The sequence below is a fragment of the Lepidochelys kempii genome, chromosome 2 (assembly GCF_965140265.1).
Source record: "Lepidochelys kempii isolate rLepKem1 chromosome 2, rLepKem1.hap2, whole genome shotgun sequence".
Taxonomy (NCBI): domain Eukaryota; kingdom Metazoa; phylum Chordata; order Testudines; family Cheloniidae; genus Lepidochelys; species Lepidochelys kempii.
The window spans coordinates 244,716,947-244,731,066 of NC_133257.1; positions in this window are offsets into that span (position 1 = coordinate 244,716,947).

Sequence of the window (14,120 nt, forward strand, 5' to 3'; positions counted from 1 at the left end):
AAAACTTTCCTTAAAACTGACTTTTTCCATGTATTCTTCTTATTATTTATTAGTATTGTTAGTGTGGACTTACCCACAGTTTTGTTGAGCCTCATCCAGGTGCTTTGGGAGTATAAGGAAAGTCTAAGAAATGTTTCAAATTGTTGGGAGTACCTCTCACACATAGACTCAGCACATGTTATAAGGGGGAGAATGCAGCCATGAGTATTGTAATCAGTCCTAATGTAGGCTTTAAAATACTACAGCACTTTTAAATAATAAAGCTAATACTTACCTTAAATATTAACAGAAGGGAAAATGTATAACATCTGTGAAAGGCAAAAGCAAAATACCATCCGTGAAGTGTCAAAGGAACCACGGGTTAAAAGTTATGCATGGAAAAACCGTTTCAAAGGATAATGTGTAATAATGACAACAATTTCCATGCCTTGATCACAATGGTTACATGTGCACCTGCAATCATCTCTCAAATTGGAATTTGTTATTTAACACCACAGTTCAGATAATCTTAGATATAATGGGAGTTGCTTAGTCAGGAGAAATTTCTCCTTGTCTGAAAGTGCAAAACTTTATTTATGTGAATAATATTTTCCCTGTAATACTGAATACAATTCTACATGTTTAATTTCCTAGGGATTGAGTAATAACTCAGTCCCACTCCCATCTGACACAGACAAAGCAGCAGATATCTTCTTGGAAAAAATATTTTGGATCAGAGCCTCCCACTCTTACTCACATTATGTTGAATACAAATTTAGGCCCTGATCCAGCAAGGCACTTTAAGCAATTTAGTAGTTCTACTGAAGATAAATTAAGCATGTGCTTAAGTGTATTTCTGGATTAGAGCTTCTCTCCATATTTTGTAATAAATGGGCTACATGTGGAAAGTCTGCTCTTTAAGCTCTTACAATCAGAAAAGGTCAGAAAATTAAGCCAAAAGGATGCTTCCAGGTGTGGTATTTGTCATTATTTTTGGCCACTACAGAATACTTTAATAATAATACTTTGCACCTTCCACCCAAAGTTCTCAAAGGTACAGGAGGTCCACCATCTTCCCTGAAGACAATTTGGCTTCCCTCTGATTATTGCTAATGGGAGGTAATGGCCATATTAAACAAAGGCCATATTTGCTAAGGGCACTTTTAGCCTCACTGCTATTGAAAACAATGGTGATGGTAGCCATTTTTGAAAGGGCAGTTCTATACGGAGTTCTTTGTAGACATTACTATAGTTAAGCCGGGTGAAGAAATTTCTCTCAGTTATGAAGAAAAATGGCAAAATAAAATCCTAGGAATTTATTTTCACATTGTGAAAACAATTTCTTTATAACCTCCTAGGTACCTAAGCTTTTGTTGGCATGGGCTTCATCTATTTTTGCTGCATTCTGGTGTTCACATAAATATTTGCCTTATGCAGGTGTCCACGGTAACTGCTAATAGAGGTGCTCAAATATTATGACCAGGGACACCTAGACAAAACTCTAAAATAGGGTAGAAGTGTCTTTATATACCTATGTTAACAAGTTCAATTTACAAATCTCTGTAGACATCTAAAAGTACCAGTTGCCCACATTTTGGGGATGCCAGCTGAAACAGATGCACATTTTAAATGCACAGTGATGGTTTATGCCCAATATTCATTCACAAAGTTTCAGAAGGATTTTTATGATATAATCACAAATTATAATTGTGTCATGATGCATATTTGTTGTACACCATTACATCACATAATTGGATCAGTTCAAGTTGTAATTGCAGGTTAGAGGTATTTTCTCTAAGTATACATTGGGATATAATTATACTAATTCCATAATTTTGGGACCTGCAGAGTCCAAATTTTAGAGGATTGATGCTTATTTTTGTGGTTTCATCTTAGAACCTGAAGCTCTGTGAAAGATATTATTTTTCGTTGCATGGTGGATTGTTGCATGTTTTCACTAGTATAAGGCTGGACTGCGAGTTGGACTCTGCAGGGGTTTGAGAAGGAGTAAGAACCCTCCTTATGCCCCTGTGTGAGCTACTTATGTCTAGGTCTAGGCACAAAGTAATAAGCATGCATAGTGCAGCAGGGTATGAAGTAGGGAGAAAGTAGATGGGCAGCAAATAGTGAATCCAGACCAGGTAGGAGTGGAGGAGACAGAGCCTGGGCTCCACCTCAGAATGCACTAGCCGACACATTGAGCTGACATGATAGTACTGCCATGTTGTAATTTACTGACACTGCTAAGTGGGTAATTGGCAGTGGGGATAGAACTTGGGATGTCACCTACTGAGGTAGGAATAAGTCATTGTAAGCCTAACATTGATTTACATATTTTCTTTATCATTACCATTTCATACAATAGATTAAGCAATCCTAAATTAAGTAAAGTTCTGCATCTGTGAACCTTTATATTTAGTAGTGCAATTAAAGTATAATCATCATGGCATTGGACTGCACAAAGCAATAAATAGACTTTTCAGGTAATTAAATCCCAAAGCAATACTGAGGTGTTTTAATAACCTCAAAAGCCATTTTATTCTGATTATAAACCAAAACTTCCTGTTCTACAACCAGATTAAAAAGAGAGCATATGGTGTGTGAGAGCTCTTAACTGACCATTTTCTCTTCCATTTTATTGTCTGTACTGACCTGGAATTTGAAGTAACTTAGTGTTCACTCCTATTGTGTGTGTGACAGCCAGGCAGGGACACTGCATGTTTTTTTCCTGTGCTTTCCTCATTGTAGACTGCACAAACCATTTCCCAATAAGGAATATAAAAATGATTCATTCTCCAGTTTTTATAGAATAGCATGTCTAATTAGAGACAGGTTCTTCTATTCTTCATTCTATTAATATGGCTAAATTCAGCAGTTGGTGCAGGAGAGTAAAAGAAAGAGGAACTACCAACAAATGATAAATAGGAACTATGGGCATTAACTGGCAAACTATTAAGGAATTTTAACATAAAATGAACAATATATATTTCACTTCTGTAGACAACAGTGTATCAGAAATCAGAAATCCACAGTACTGCATTCTTTTAGTAAGGACAAGTCCATTTGGCTTTTAGGAATAAAACAACTGCAGAATACTAGTTCAGGGGCAAACATAAGAGGAATTAAATATAGCAGGTACTGTACCTCTTTCTCTAGACTTCATCTATAAAATATGCTAGATGTCACTTGTTTATGGACAATAATGGTCCCATTTGGAGTGCTAGCGACAATTACATATCAGACTCACAATCAGCTAATCAAACCACAGTATGTGACTAGTAGGTCTATTCAGGCTGGGATTTTCAATAGCAACTAAGGGAATTAGGTGCCCAAGTCCCATGAATTCCCATGGTAGTTGGGTGCCCTGTTCCCCTGGCTGCTTTGAAAATCCCCATGCAGATGCCTTGCTTCTACTTGGAAAACACACAGGAAATTCCTTTAGAACATGAGGCTCGGTGAGTAGTATCCTATTGGGTTTATGACAGCAGCTGGTCTTCTAAAGAAGTGGAATATCATTGGATGTGTAACTAAATTGTTTCCCTTTACAACCATTGGGTCCCCTGGATGATTTCTATCCGGTTTTCTAAACTGGAAGCTCACTGTATTCAGGCAGTTCAATCAGCTTCGTCACTAACTGATTTCTTTCATAACTGTGAGAGCCAGGCACCTAGAACTCCAACTGAAACTGAAGGACCATTATACTAGATACTGCACAAGCATTCAGTAACAGACAGTCCACACCTTGGTAAGTTTACAGTCTAAATGGACAAGATGGACAAAAAGGTGAGCAGGGAAATAGAAGAACAAAGGTGAAGTGACTTGCCCAAGGTGATACTGTAAGTCTGTGGCAGAGCCAAGAACACAACCCCTGTTACCTGACTGCCAGTTCAGTGCCCTATACACTAGATCACCCTGGCTTTTAGATGGGTTTTTAGATGGGGTAAGATCCAAGTTACCCGGGAAAGAATTTTCTGTAGTATCTGGCTGATGAATCTTGCCCATATGCTCAGGGTTTAGCTGATCGCCATATTTGGGGTCGGGAAGGAATTTTCCTCCAGGGCAGATTGGAAGGCCCTGGAGGTTTTTCGCCTTCCTCTGTAGCATGGGGCACGGGTCACTTGCTGGAGGATTCTCTGCTCCTTGAGGTCTTCAAACTACAATTTGAGGACTTCAATAGCACAGATATAGGTGTGAGGTCTTTTTTAGGAGTGGTGGGTGAAATTCTGTGGCCTGCATTGTGCAGGAGGTCAGACTAGATGATCATAATGGTCCCTTCTGACCTAAATATCTATGAATCTATGAATCTCACTACATTCAGTGAGTTGCCTCTTAAAATCAGGAAGGTCAAAGACTGTCAACTCTAGCTGGCCTTATTAAGGGTGCTTTAGTTTCAGCACACTATGGTGGTACTAACTCCAGACCAAATTTGTGTTTGTGTTTGTTTTCTGCTAAAGCCAATCTTCAATTTAAGTGACTCCAAATAGAATTCAAAAATAGGGTAACCTCTCCCCACCCCCGTGCCTCCATTTTTTCACACTTACTCTCTCCAGGGTAACCACATGACATATGGATTATTATCTGAAAGTTTTATCATATCCAGGTCAACAGTAGAATGAACAAATGTCATCCCAAAGGGTAAATTTTTGGAATGTCCTGAAAGCTGGGGGGAAAAGGATTGCAATGGGAATAATTTCTCATCCACAGCAAAGGTATAACACAGGGGTAGGCAACCTATGGCACGCGTACCAAAGGCAGCATGGGAGCTGATTTTCAGTGGCAACCACACTGCCCGGGTCCTGGCCACCAGTCTGGGGGGCTCTGCATTTTAATTTAATTTTAAATGAAGCTTCTTAAACATTTTAAAAAACGTATTTACTTTACATACAACAATAGTTTAGTTATATATTAAAGACTTATAGGAAGAGACCTTCTAAAAACATTAAAATGTAATACTGGCACGTGAAACCTTAAATTAAAGTGAATAAATGAAGACTCGGCACACCAATTCTGAAAGGTTCTTGACCTCTGGTATAACATATGAGAAACTGGATTCATTTTGTTAATAATGATGTTGGGTTCAGTGATTTTTTTTAAAATAGGCTACATTTCCATTTTTGTGATTCAATTGGGCTGCCAAATATGGTGGCAAGCTACCAACTCTCTAATAGCCTAGTTATCTACAAGACATAACACTAATCTTAATTAAGACCCACAAATGAAAGCATGTGCAGATTTTCAATTTGATCAAAATGCAGAGTTTTGCTGACTATATCTATACAAACTGAGGAATTAGCCTCAAATGAATGAAGATTCTTTTCTTGTCACTCATTAAATTCCTCTTCATAGAGAGGACATGTAATTGACCACCTCCTTCTGTGGTGCAGACCACAGGTATTCTGGGAATAGTAACCTAAATGAGCATCTTGAATTTTACAAGAGCAAATAACACCTATCTAAGCAGAAAGCATGAAAATATCAGTGTTACAGGATGCTAAGTGACAACAAACATAACTCTGCAATTAATATCTGTAAAGGTTTCAAAGTATGGCTCTTTTTGGTTGATACGCACCTCCAGAAAAAGGCTTTCCGTCACACCATTCAAACTTGACTAGGGCTCTCACCTCCCCTAATGCAGTGATTTGGGGATGGTAAGGCCATGATTCATATATATTTTATTCACCACTTAATTTTGCAATGTTTTTATTTTCTGTATTTATGTGTTATACGTTAATTATTTAGGATCCTATAGGCTCCCCATTCTGCCAGGCATTGTACAAACATAGTGAAATAGGAGAACTTACAACTTAAATAGACAATAAAGACCCTGGGTCAGAAGGGAACTAGAGATGAAGCGACTAGCAAAGACAGGATTCACAGATTCCTAGTCCATTGCTTTATCCACTAGACCACATGGCCTACTTCTGTGTATAACCTCATGTTTTCCTCCATATAACAGCTACAAAAAGTCCATCAAAGATACAGATACATTCAACCGACAACTGGCTGGGAAAAGGAGCAAGCACTGACAAATTGTATTTGTTTTTGTTTTTTTTTGTTCTGTTTTGTTAAGTTGAATAAGCAAATAAAGTTTACAGAGAACCATTGACAAGCTGCTGTTTCTTGTTTCCAATGACACCAACCCAGAAATGATGCAGAGAACCCTCAATTGATGCACAATACAAAAATTTCCTGATTCCCTCTCCTCAACCAAGAAAATATCAAATCCCATGAGGATTCTCCTTGCTTTTGTCCCGTTAAAAATGTTGGGTTGCTTCAGCGACTAAGATAATTTGAACAATCATGTTGTTGTTTATTAAAGTATTGTTCTGGCCTTCAGCTGTTGAGACAGGCGTCACAATGTAAATGACTGCTAGAGTTGGTTTGACTTGAGAATCAAGGGCTCTTCATAGTCCTCTTCTGTCTGTTAATTCTCTTCACCCATGTCAGCCTATGAACGTATTTCCATTCTGCCAATAAGTCATATGATCTTGATATTATATTGAGAACTACTTCAGTTAGTCACTGCTTGCACATTAACATCTATAACACAAGATGGCATGTCCAATGGAACACAGATATGATTAAAAACAGTAACTTAATTCACCACATGATACATACTTTTTTTCAATCTTTAGCCTCCCCCATGGGTCTAGGGTCCTGTTGCACAGTTCCTGCTCCTATTATAGACTTTGTTGCTTTATATTATATGACTGGGACAGGTGAGAGAATGGACAATACACCTGCAGTGTTCAAAAAATGTGACATAAGAACGTATTGTGTCAAACCAAAGATCCATCTAGCCCAGTATCCTGTCTTCTGACAGTGGCCAATGCCAGGTGCTTCAGAGGGAATGAACAGAACAAGTAATCATCAAGTGACCCATCCCCTGTCGCACATCCCCAGCTTCTGGCAAACAGAGATATGCACTAGAGGATTACTTAGGATTGTCAGCTTTGATGATGGCATTACCCACATAAAGGAGGTGGCATTGTGGTTGTGCAATGTAATGACAAGCTGATTCTCTCTCTGTGATATTGGCTAAATAAATAAATAAGTTCATCAAACCCAGATGATCATTCTGTCATCTCTTTCCTTCTTCCTCTGGGAGAAGGAGAAAGTGGGTCTTATTTTACAGAAGGGATATTGAAAACAATTACAGGTTTCAGAGTAGCAGCCGTATTAGTCTGTATTCGCAAAAAGAAAAGGAGTCTCTAAGGTGCCACAAGTCCTCCTTTTCTTTTTGAAAACAATTAGATCCTCTTAATGATGTATTATCAAGACCGTTTCTTTACAGTATAACTATTGATAATCAGAATAGTAAGAACAGTACAGTACATGTGCATCTTTTTTCCCATTGTATTCATTGTGTTTAAGAGCTGAAGGACAGCAGTCTATAATGTATGTATGTGAGCAGAAGTTTGGGCTGAACAATAACCCATCATAAAAACCACCATAACCCACCATAAAAAGAGGCCTTCTGTATCCTATCGCTACCCTCCAGCATATCTACCTCTCCTCCCAGTTTAGTGTCATCTGCAAACTTGCTGAGGGTGCAATCCACGCCATCCTCCAGATCATTAATGAAGATATTGAACAAAACCGGCCCCAGGACTGACCCTTGGGGCACTCCACTTGATACTGGCTGCCAACTAGACTTGGAGCCATTGATCACAACCCGTTGAGCCCGACAATCTAGCCAGCTTTCTATCCACCTTATAGTCCATTCATCCAGTCCATACTTCTTTAACTTTCTGGCAAGAATACTGTGGGAGACCGTGTCAAAAGCTTTGCTAAAGTCAAGGAATAAAGTCAATTGAATAGAACCAGACACAAGAGAGATCCCTGTGGGGCCTCACTTGATATGCCCTTCCAGCATGACTGTGCACTATTCTTTGAGTATACTTTTCCAACCAGAGGTGTGTCCACCTTTTAGTAGGTTCGTCTAGGCTATATTTCTCTAATTTCTTTATGAGAAGGTCATGTGAGACAGAGTCAAAAGCCTTACCAAAATAAAGATATACCACATCTACTGCTTTACCCTCTCCACAAAGCTTGTTACCCTGTCAAAGAAAGCTATTAGGTTGGTTTGACATGATTTGTTCTTGACCAATCCATGTTGACTATTACTTATCATCTTATTTTCTTCTAGGTGCTTACATATTGATTGTTTGATTTTTTGCACCATTGTCTTTCCAAGTACTAAAATTAAGCTGACTGGTCTATAATTCCCTGGGTTGTTCTTATTTCCCTTTGTATATATAGGTACTACATTTGCCCTTTTCCAGTTCTCTGGGAGTGTAGTTCGTGTTTTCAGTAAAGAAAAATGCTCTACAGTTTAAGAAAACATGGCTGCCAGCCAGCTACATGTGAAGGTAAGAGGACCAGTTAAGGCATATAAGACCTGCAGGGTACATCCCACACTAAATGGTATAATAAGGTGATGGATCTGGGATTGTTGCCTGGATATATTACATTGGCCAGAAGAGTGTTTCTTTAACCAGGTGTGATCACAGGTGCTAGAACTAGGGGTGCTGCTACACCCGCTGCCTTGAAGTGGTTTCCATCATATACAGGGTTTATAGTTTGGTTCAATGGCTCTCAGCACCCCTACTATACAAATTGTTCCAGTACCCTTGTGTGTGACAACAAGAAAACAAAGTTGGGGGGCAGCGGAAATGTACATAGTCTTATTCATCTCAGTTGCCAGTCTGTAAGAAACAAAACTACTGAGATTAGGCTACCCACCAATGTTACTTTGGGAAATCACAGGCGAGTACAAAATATCACTTTGTTCAATGCAGTAACATTTCCCTCACTAACCATTGGTGTTTCAAAGAATGAGGCAAAATAAATCAGCTGCCTGGAAGTATGTTGGTTTTTTTGTTTGTTTTTTCCTCAACCTCAGATTCAAAAAAATGCATCAGGTGATTTGAACTATCTGGCCCACAAATGTCACAAAGGGTCAGGAGGTTAGAAACCCGAGGATGTTGGAAAATCGGTCTGAGGGGAAATGCTGGTTATGCTGGTGAAAGGTCACACTAACACAGAGCTTATGAGGAGCCAAAGTTAGTACTGAGAAGAAGCTGGACTGACAATGCGACAGACAAGTCTAAATTAGAGGCAAATTATCGTCATTATTGTGTAATCACCATGGCAACTAAACATGGTCCTTCTGCTGAAAAAATAACACTTAGTACCTTACTAATGAAAAAAACCCAGCCAACCTAGAATTGCTACCACAGCTGCATTAGAGTGAAAGCTGTAGACTTAGAAAAGAAAGGTTAATAAAATACACAGAATAGAAAACAAGGTTAGAGGTGATGTTTTGCCTGTGAGGCCTTTTTCAGAATGTAGAAGAAAAAGATTAGCTGAAGAGACAATATGAATAGTAGCTCTCTGGTTCCTCCCCTCTACTAATAACCTTTTAAGTTTCTTTTCATAGTCCACAGAAGACTATCATGTCACCTTCAGGCTTATCTATCCCATATTTTAAGATACCTTGCTATCAGTTCCATCTTTCTTTACAAATTCTAACTATGTTTCCTTCCTGGTTTTGGAATTCTGCCCTCTGGATAATGTGACTGCTTTTCGTGTGGTACTCTTCCAACTGCTGTGAAGACTGAAGGTTTAAATGAGCAATGGCAGCTTTGTTACTGGAGTTTCTGTTCTTAGTTCATTGGTTTGTGAACACATATAGAGCTAAATCCATCCCTGAGGAAACTCCATGGATTCACAATAATGAATCTAGCCCATTTTCTTCTATTATGTTACCATTATGTTAAAATATATACTGATATAATACACCATGGGAAAATAAAATGCTTAATCATTTAGGAACTCAATTCTCATTATTGTTTTCTATGCAATATCACTTCTGAATTTAAATTTTTGACACAAGGTTTAAAAATAGCTGAATCTCAAAGGACTGTCATTATCTAATAATATTTCAAGTCCCTTGGCAATAATGTTTTAAGATACTTTGTATTTTGTGAACTGTACAAAATAACAAATAACTTTTGTGAAGTTAAAAGTCAGTGTATTTTTAAATAGACTGTAGTAAAAGTTATTTTTTGTTAAGAAAAAGAAGAGATGCAATCACTTACTTTTTCAAATGCCAGATGGAATTTATATGATTTTCTCCAGCTAATTTTCATGGGAGTTACACAAACAGAAAAGCTGTGCACTGTTTTGAAGACCTAGAGGTAAACGTTTTATGAAATTGTATGGGCATCGACTTACTTTTCAATGTACTAAGGAAGAGATGCCGCTCATTCATCTCTTCAGTGTGTTAAATTGTATACAGGCTTTTGCAATGTAGATTATAGTTTAGAATCTTGTGGTCACAGTTGTAATGCTGGGTGACTGTCTGAATTATTTTACACTCTGTGTTATTAATGGCATTGTTTTGGCAAGATAGTTAGAATCTTGACTTGTAAGATCTTTGGGACTTTCTTGTTGTTCTTGTGTATAACATTGAGTACAATAGGGTCCGGGTCCTTGACTGGGGCTCCTAGATACTACCATAATACAAATAATAAATAATCTTACAGAAGTTTACTAAGACCCAGTTAAAAAAATTACTTTCCTTCTCCTTTAAGCAGTGGTTTCTTTTCAGTTTATATTTTAAGCTTCAGCAGATACCCTCTTAGCAGACATCCTCTGTTAAACAGTGTGGGAAACAGCATGACAAATTTAGCTCAGCATATGCATCAGGTGGTTCCACAAAAAGGTTATATTAAACCTCAGAAGTAGTTCATACACTTCTTTAGAATCTCAGCTGAAGTGCCTGTTTCAAATGTTCGACTTCCATATTTTTCTCCCCTATGGAGCAATTACACAGAAGATTGGGAAGGATTTGACCAGCTGGGTATGTGTGTCAGATTCAAATATGGACAGAAGAATTGTTCCATTAATATACCTCATCCCCCCCCCTTTTTTTAACTCTTAAATAGCAGCGCCTAGTTATGTTAAATTGTGGGTTGGTATTCAGATTGGAAAAATGTCCAATAATGACCTTGATCCTGTAGCCAAATTGATGTAGGCAGACTCTCGAACCTCTGCCCTCTTGACTTCATGGACACAAGAGTCTGCACACATAGATCAGAGTGCAGGATCAGATTCTAAATATTTCTCTTTAGGACCCAAGGTGCTGATTCTAATGGCCAAACAGCTGTCTTCACCAAATCAGTAACTGGCATCACTACCCATTCTTAGGGAAAGATAGGGGCACTCTCAGGATTTCCACAGGGTAATATGAGGAAAATACAAGTCCATTCTCCAAAGACAACGTTTGTACAGAAGATCACTCAAATCTACTAGTTTTTCTTTGACTCTAGAGTCTTTAACACTAAGAGTGATCCTACCAAAAATGCAGAATTAAGAAACATCATCCACTACTCACCAATACTCTGGAAGTTTGGAAGGATATAAGGAAACTCAGAGATGTATGTAGAGTGAGATTTTTATTGAACACATCTGACATGGTGAGAAATGCTTCTTGCCTTCTGACCTTTCAGTCAGAACATTTATACTGAGCAAAAGGAGTCCCTTTTTTCCTTACAAGGTACCACATGGAGGCTTTCACTTGGGCGCCATCTTTGTCAGAAATGTATTTATCATCTTTTTGAACACAATTTTGATTCCATCTTTTAAAATTATAGATTCAAAGCAGACCTATTTTTTTAAAAATATTCATATCTAACAATTACACAGCACTCTGAATCTTTGACTGTATGCTCATTCTTCACAAATTGTTCTCATCCAAAATCAACTGAAGTCAATAGGCCTCTTGTCAGCAATAAAAAGGAGGATTTTGACTTTTATCTGTAATGAAACATGGAAGAGTTTTACCTAAAATATAGAAAATATTCTGTTTGGAGATGTCTTTCTATGAATATTTGTATGCATGAGGATTACTTCCCTTTGTCTAATTAATAATTAAATTGCAATTAACTCCCCCTCAGCCACTCAGTCCTAGGCATCCTTTAAGAAAAACCTGCAAGTTGTTCTTTGCTCTGCTTAATTACTTAGTGAAGATTTGTGCTAAGAAGTATTTTCCATTATACAGTTATATGAAAATACCAAAAGCACATTTAAAATTTAACTTGAATAAATGTCAGCAAGTAATGTCAATTCACTATCAATCCAGCTCAACATCTATTGACGTGTAAATTACTATGAGGTACATAAGTCAGCTGAATTCTCTAGTATTGGTCACTTAACTGGCTTATAAAATAAAAGCTCAAATAGGCTAATAGTCTGATCAATCCAGGTTCCAATGAATCCCTGAAAATTATTTGCTTTGCCCTGGTTAGCACCATTTGTGTGTCATTTTCCATTTGATATGGACAAAAGAATTGAGGAATGAGGACACAGTTATCCCTTTTCAGAGCCAACGGCACACTGTGATGAGGCAAAGATGTACTAGTTGACTACCTACTGCCTTTGTAAGCGAGCTGAGGAAGAAGATGAAGAGTAGCTCTTAATATACCTTTAGAAAGGTGTATATGAAGAATAAGCATAAAGGCAACCTGCCCAGGTCTCCAGGGATGTACTAGAGAGGGACTGATTTGGATCTCCTTTACGTGTGCATAGGTCACTAGTAACTCCATCAAAGTTAATTACTGGAGTAAAACTGGTGTGAGATTTGAATCTCTTTCTCTCCAGTTTACAGCAAGCTCCCCAAGAAAAATAGTAACTTCTTATTATCCAATAAGTCTGTCTCCCTGCATTCCGGAAGGGACTGTTTTATATAGTGAAGCCTGTCACATTGTCCCATTCAAAGGCTACTGGCCGCACATGATTGCGTGGCAAAATTACTACAGTACACAGACTGTTCCAGACTCCCCTGTTCTTTGTCTCTTAAGCCTCCCTTCCCCCCCCCCCCCACCACAGAGACACACTTTTTGCAGTTATCTATCCAAATGGGGCTAATAATGGGGAAGACATTTGATGACATAAATTGTGCTATTCCCTCCCCCTTTTTTTCCCTGCAAAGAAATTTAAACAAAAATGCTCATAGAAATTTTGAAATGAAAAAAATATTTAGTCATCTTTTCTGCACAGAAATCCCATGACACAGGCTTTCAGAAATGTAAAACACAATGATGAATGCATAGCAAGCCGTCTCTCACAGCACCCCAGAGCATATTCTGGTGCTGCATATTCTGTAACTTTACAACCTACATTTTTGTGGACCACTTCTTTACACGTTAAAAAGCAAAGATAGCAACAGCTAATTTTTTGTGGGGATGAGGGTAATATATTAATGTCATATAATAAAATTGCTAAAAATGATTTATCTATGTTCACGTAATTAACCTTAGACAGCCTTGAAAAGTAGAACTTAAAGTTCCTAATGTTTCCTTTAAAAATCTTATTAATCAGCTGCAGGCACTGGGCAGCGCATTTAGTCTAACACTAGGAGGTCAGAATGTTTTTGTTCCTTAAGGGCTACTTTCTAGTTAAATAGCTCTTCTCTGGACTGTCCATCTCTGACTGGGATGCAATTTTTAGCAGCATTAAGCCTATGGAAATGAAGGGAATCAAATGGTACTATAATTTTTCTGCAGAGTCTACATCCACTAATCTAGAGCCTTTCCTATATTATATTTTCTTAGCTAAGTGTTTCAGAGTTAAAAATTTATAGTGACCTGCTTTTAAAATCTTGATGGCTTTATGACCCCCAAAAAACACTGTGGCCCAGAATGAAAAATCTCTGTTTTTTTATTGTCAAGCCTAAAAAATAATTCAAATATGCCTATTGTGATTTCATTAATGACAGCTTTGAAAACTGACAGACACTAAACACCTAGTCATTTAATGAAAGACACTTTTGATCTCATTGGTTAAAAAAGTTAGGACCCTACATTTTACTCCCATTGAAGACAATGGCAAAATTCCCTTTTTGTACACAGGTTTTAGACAGATGGGAACAAAATGTTCACCTGGTGTAATTCCACTGAAGGAAATACTAGGGGTTAAGTTGACTCATTATTTTCATCTTGGAAAATGTACAACACAACTCCTAAGAATTGTCAAAACAAAGTCAAGACCTTTACAAGTGAAGGAAACCCACATTTTCTTTTTCCATTGCTCTTATTGCATATGTTCACTCATTAGAATAACTATATCACTTGGAC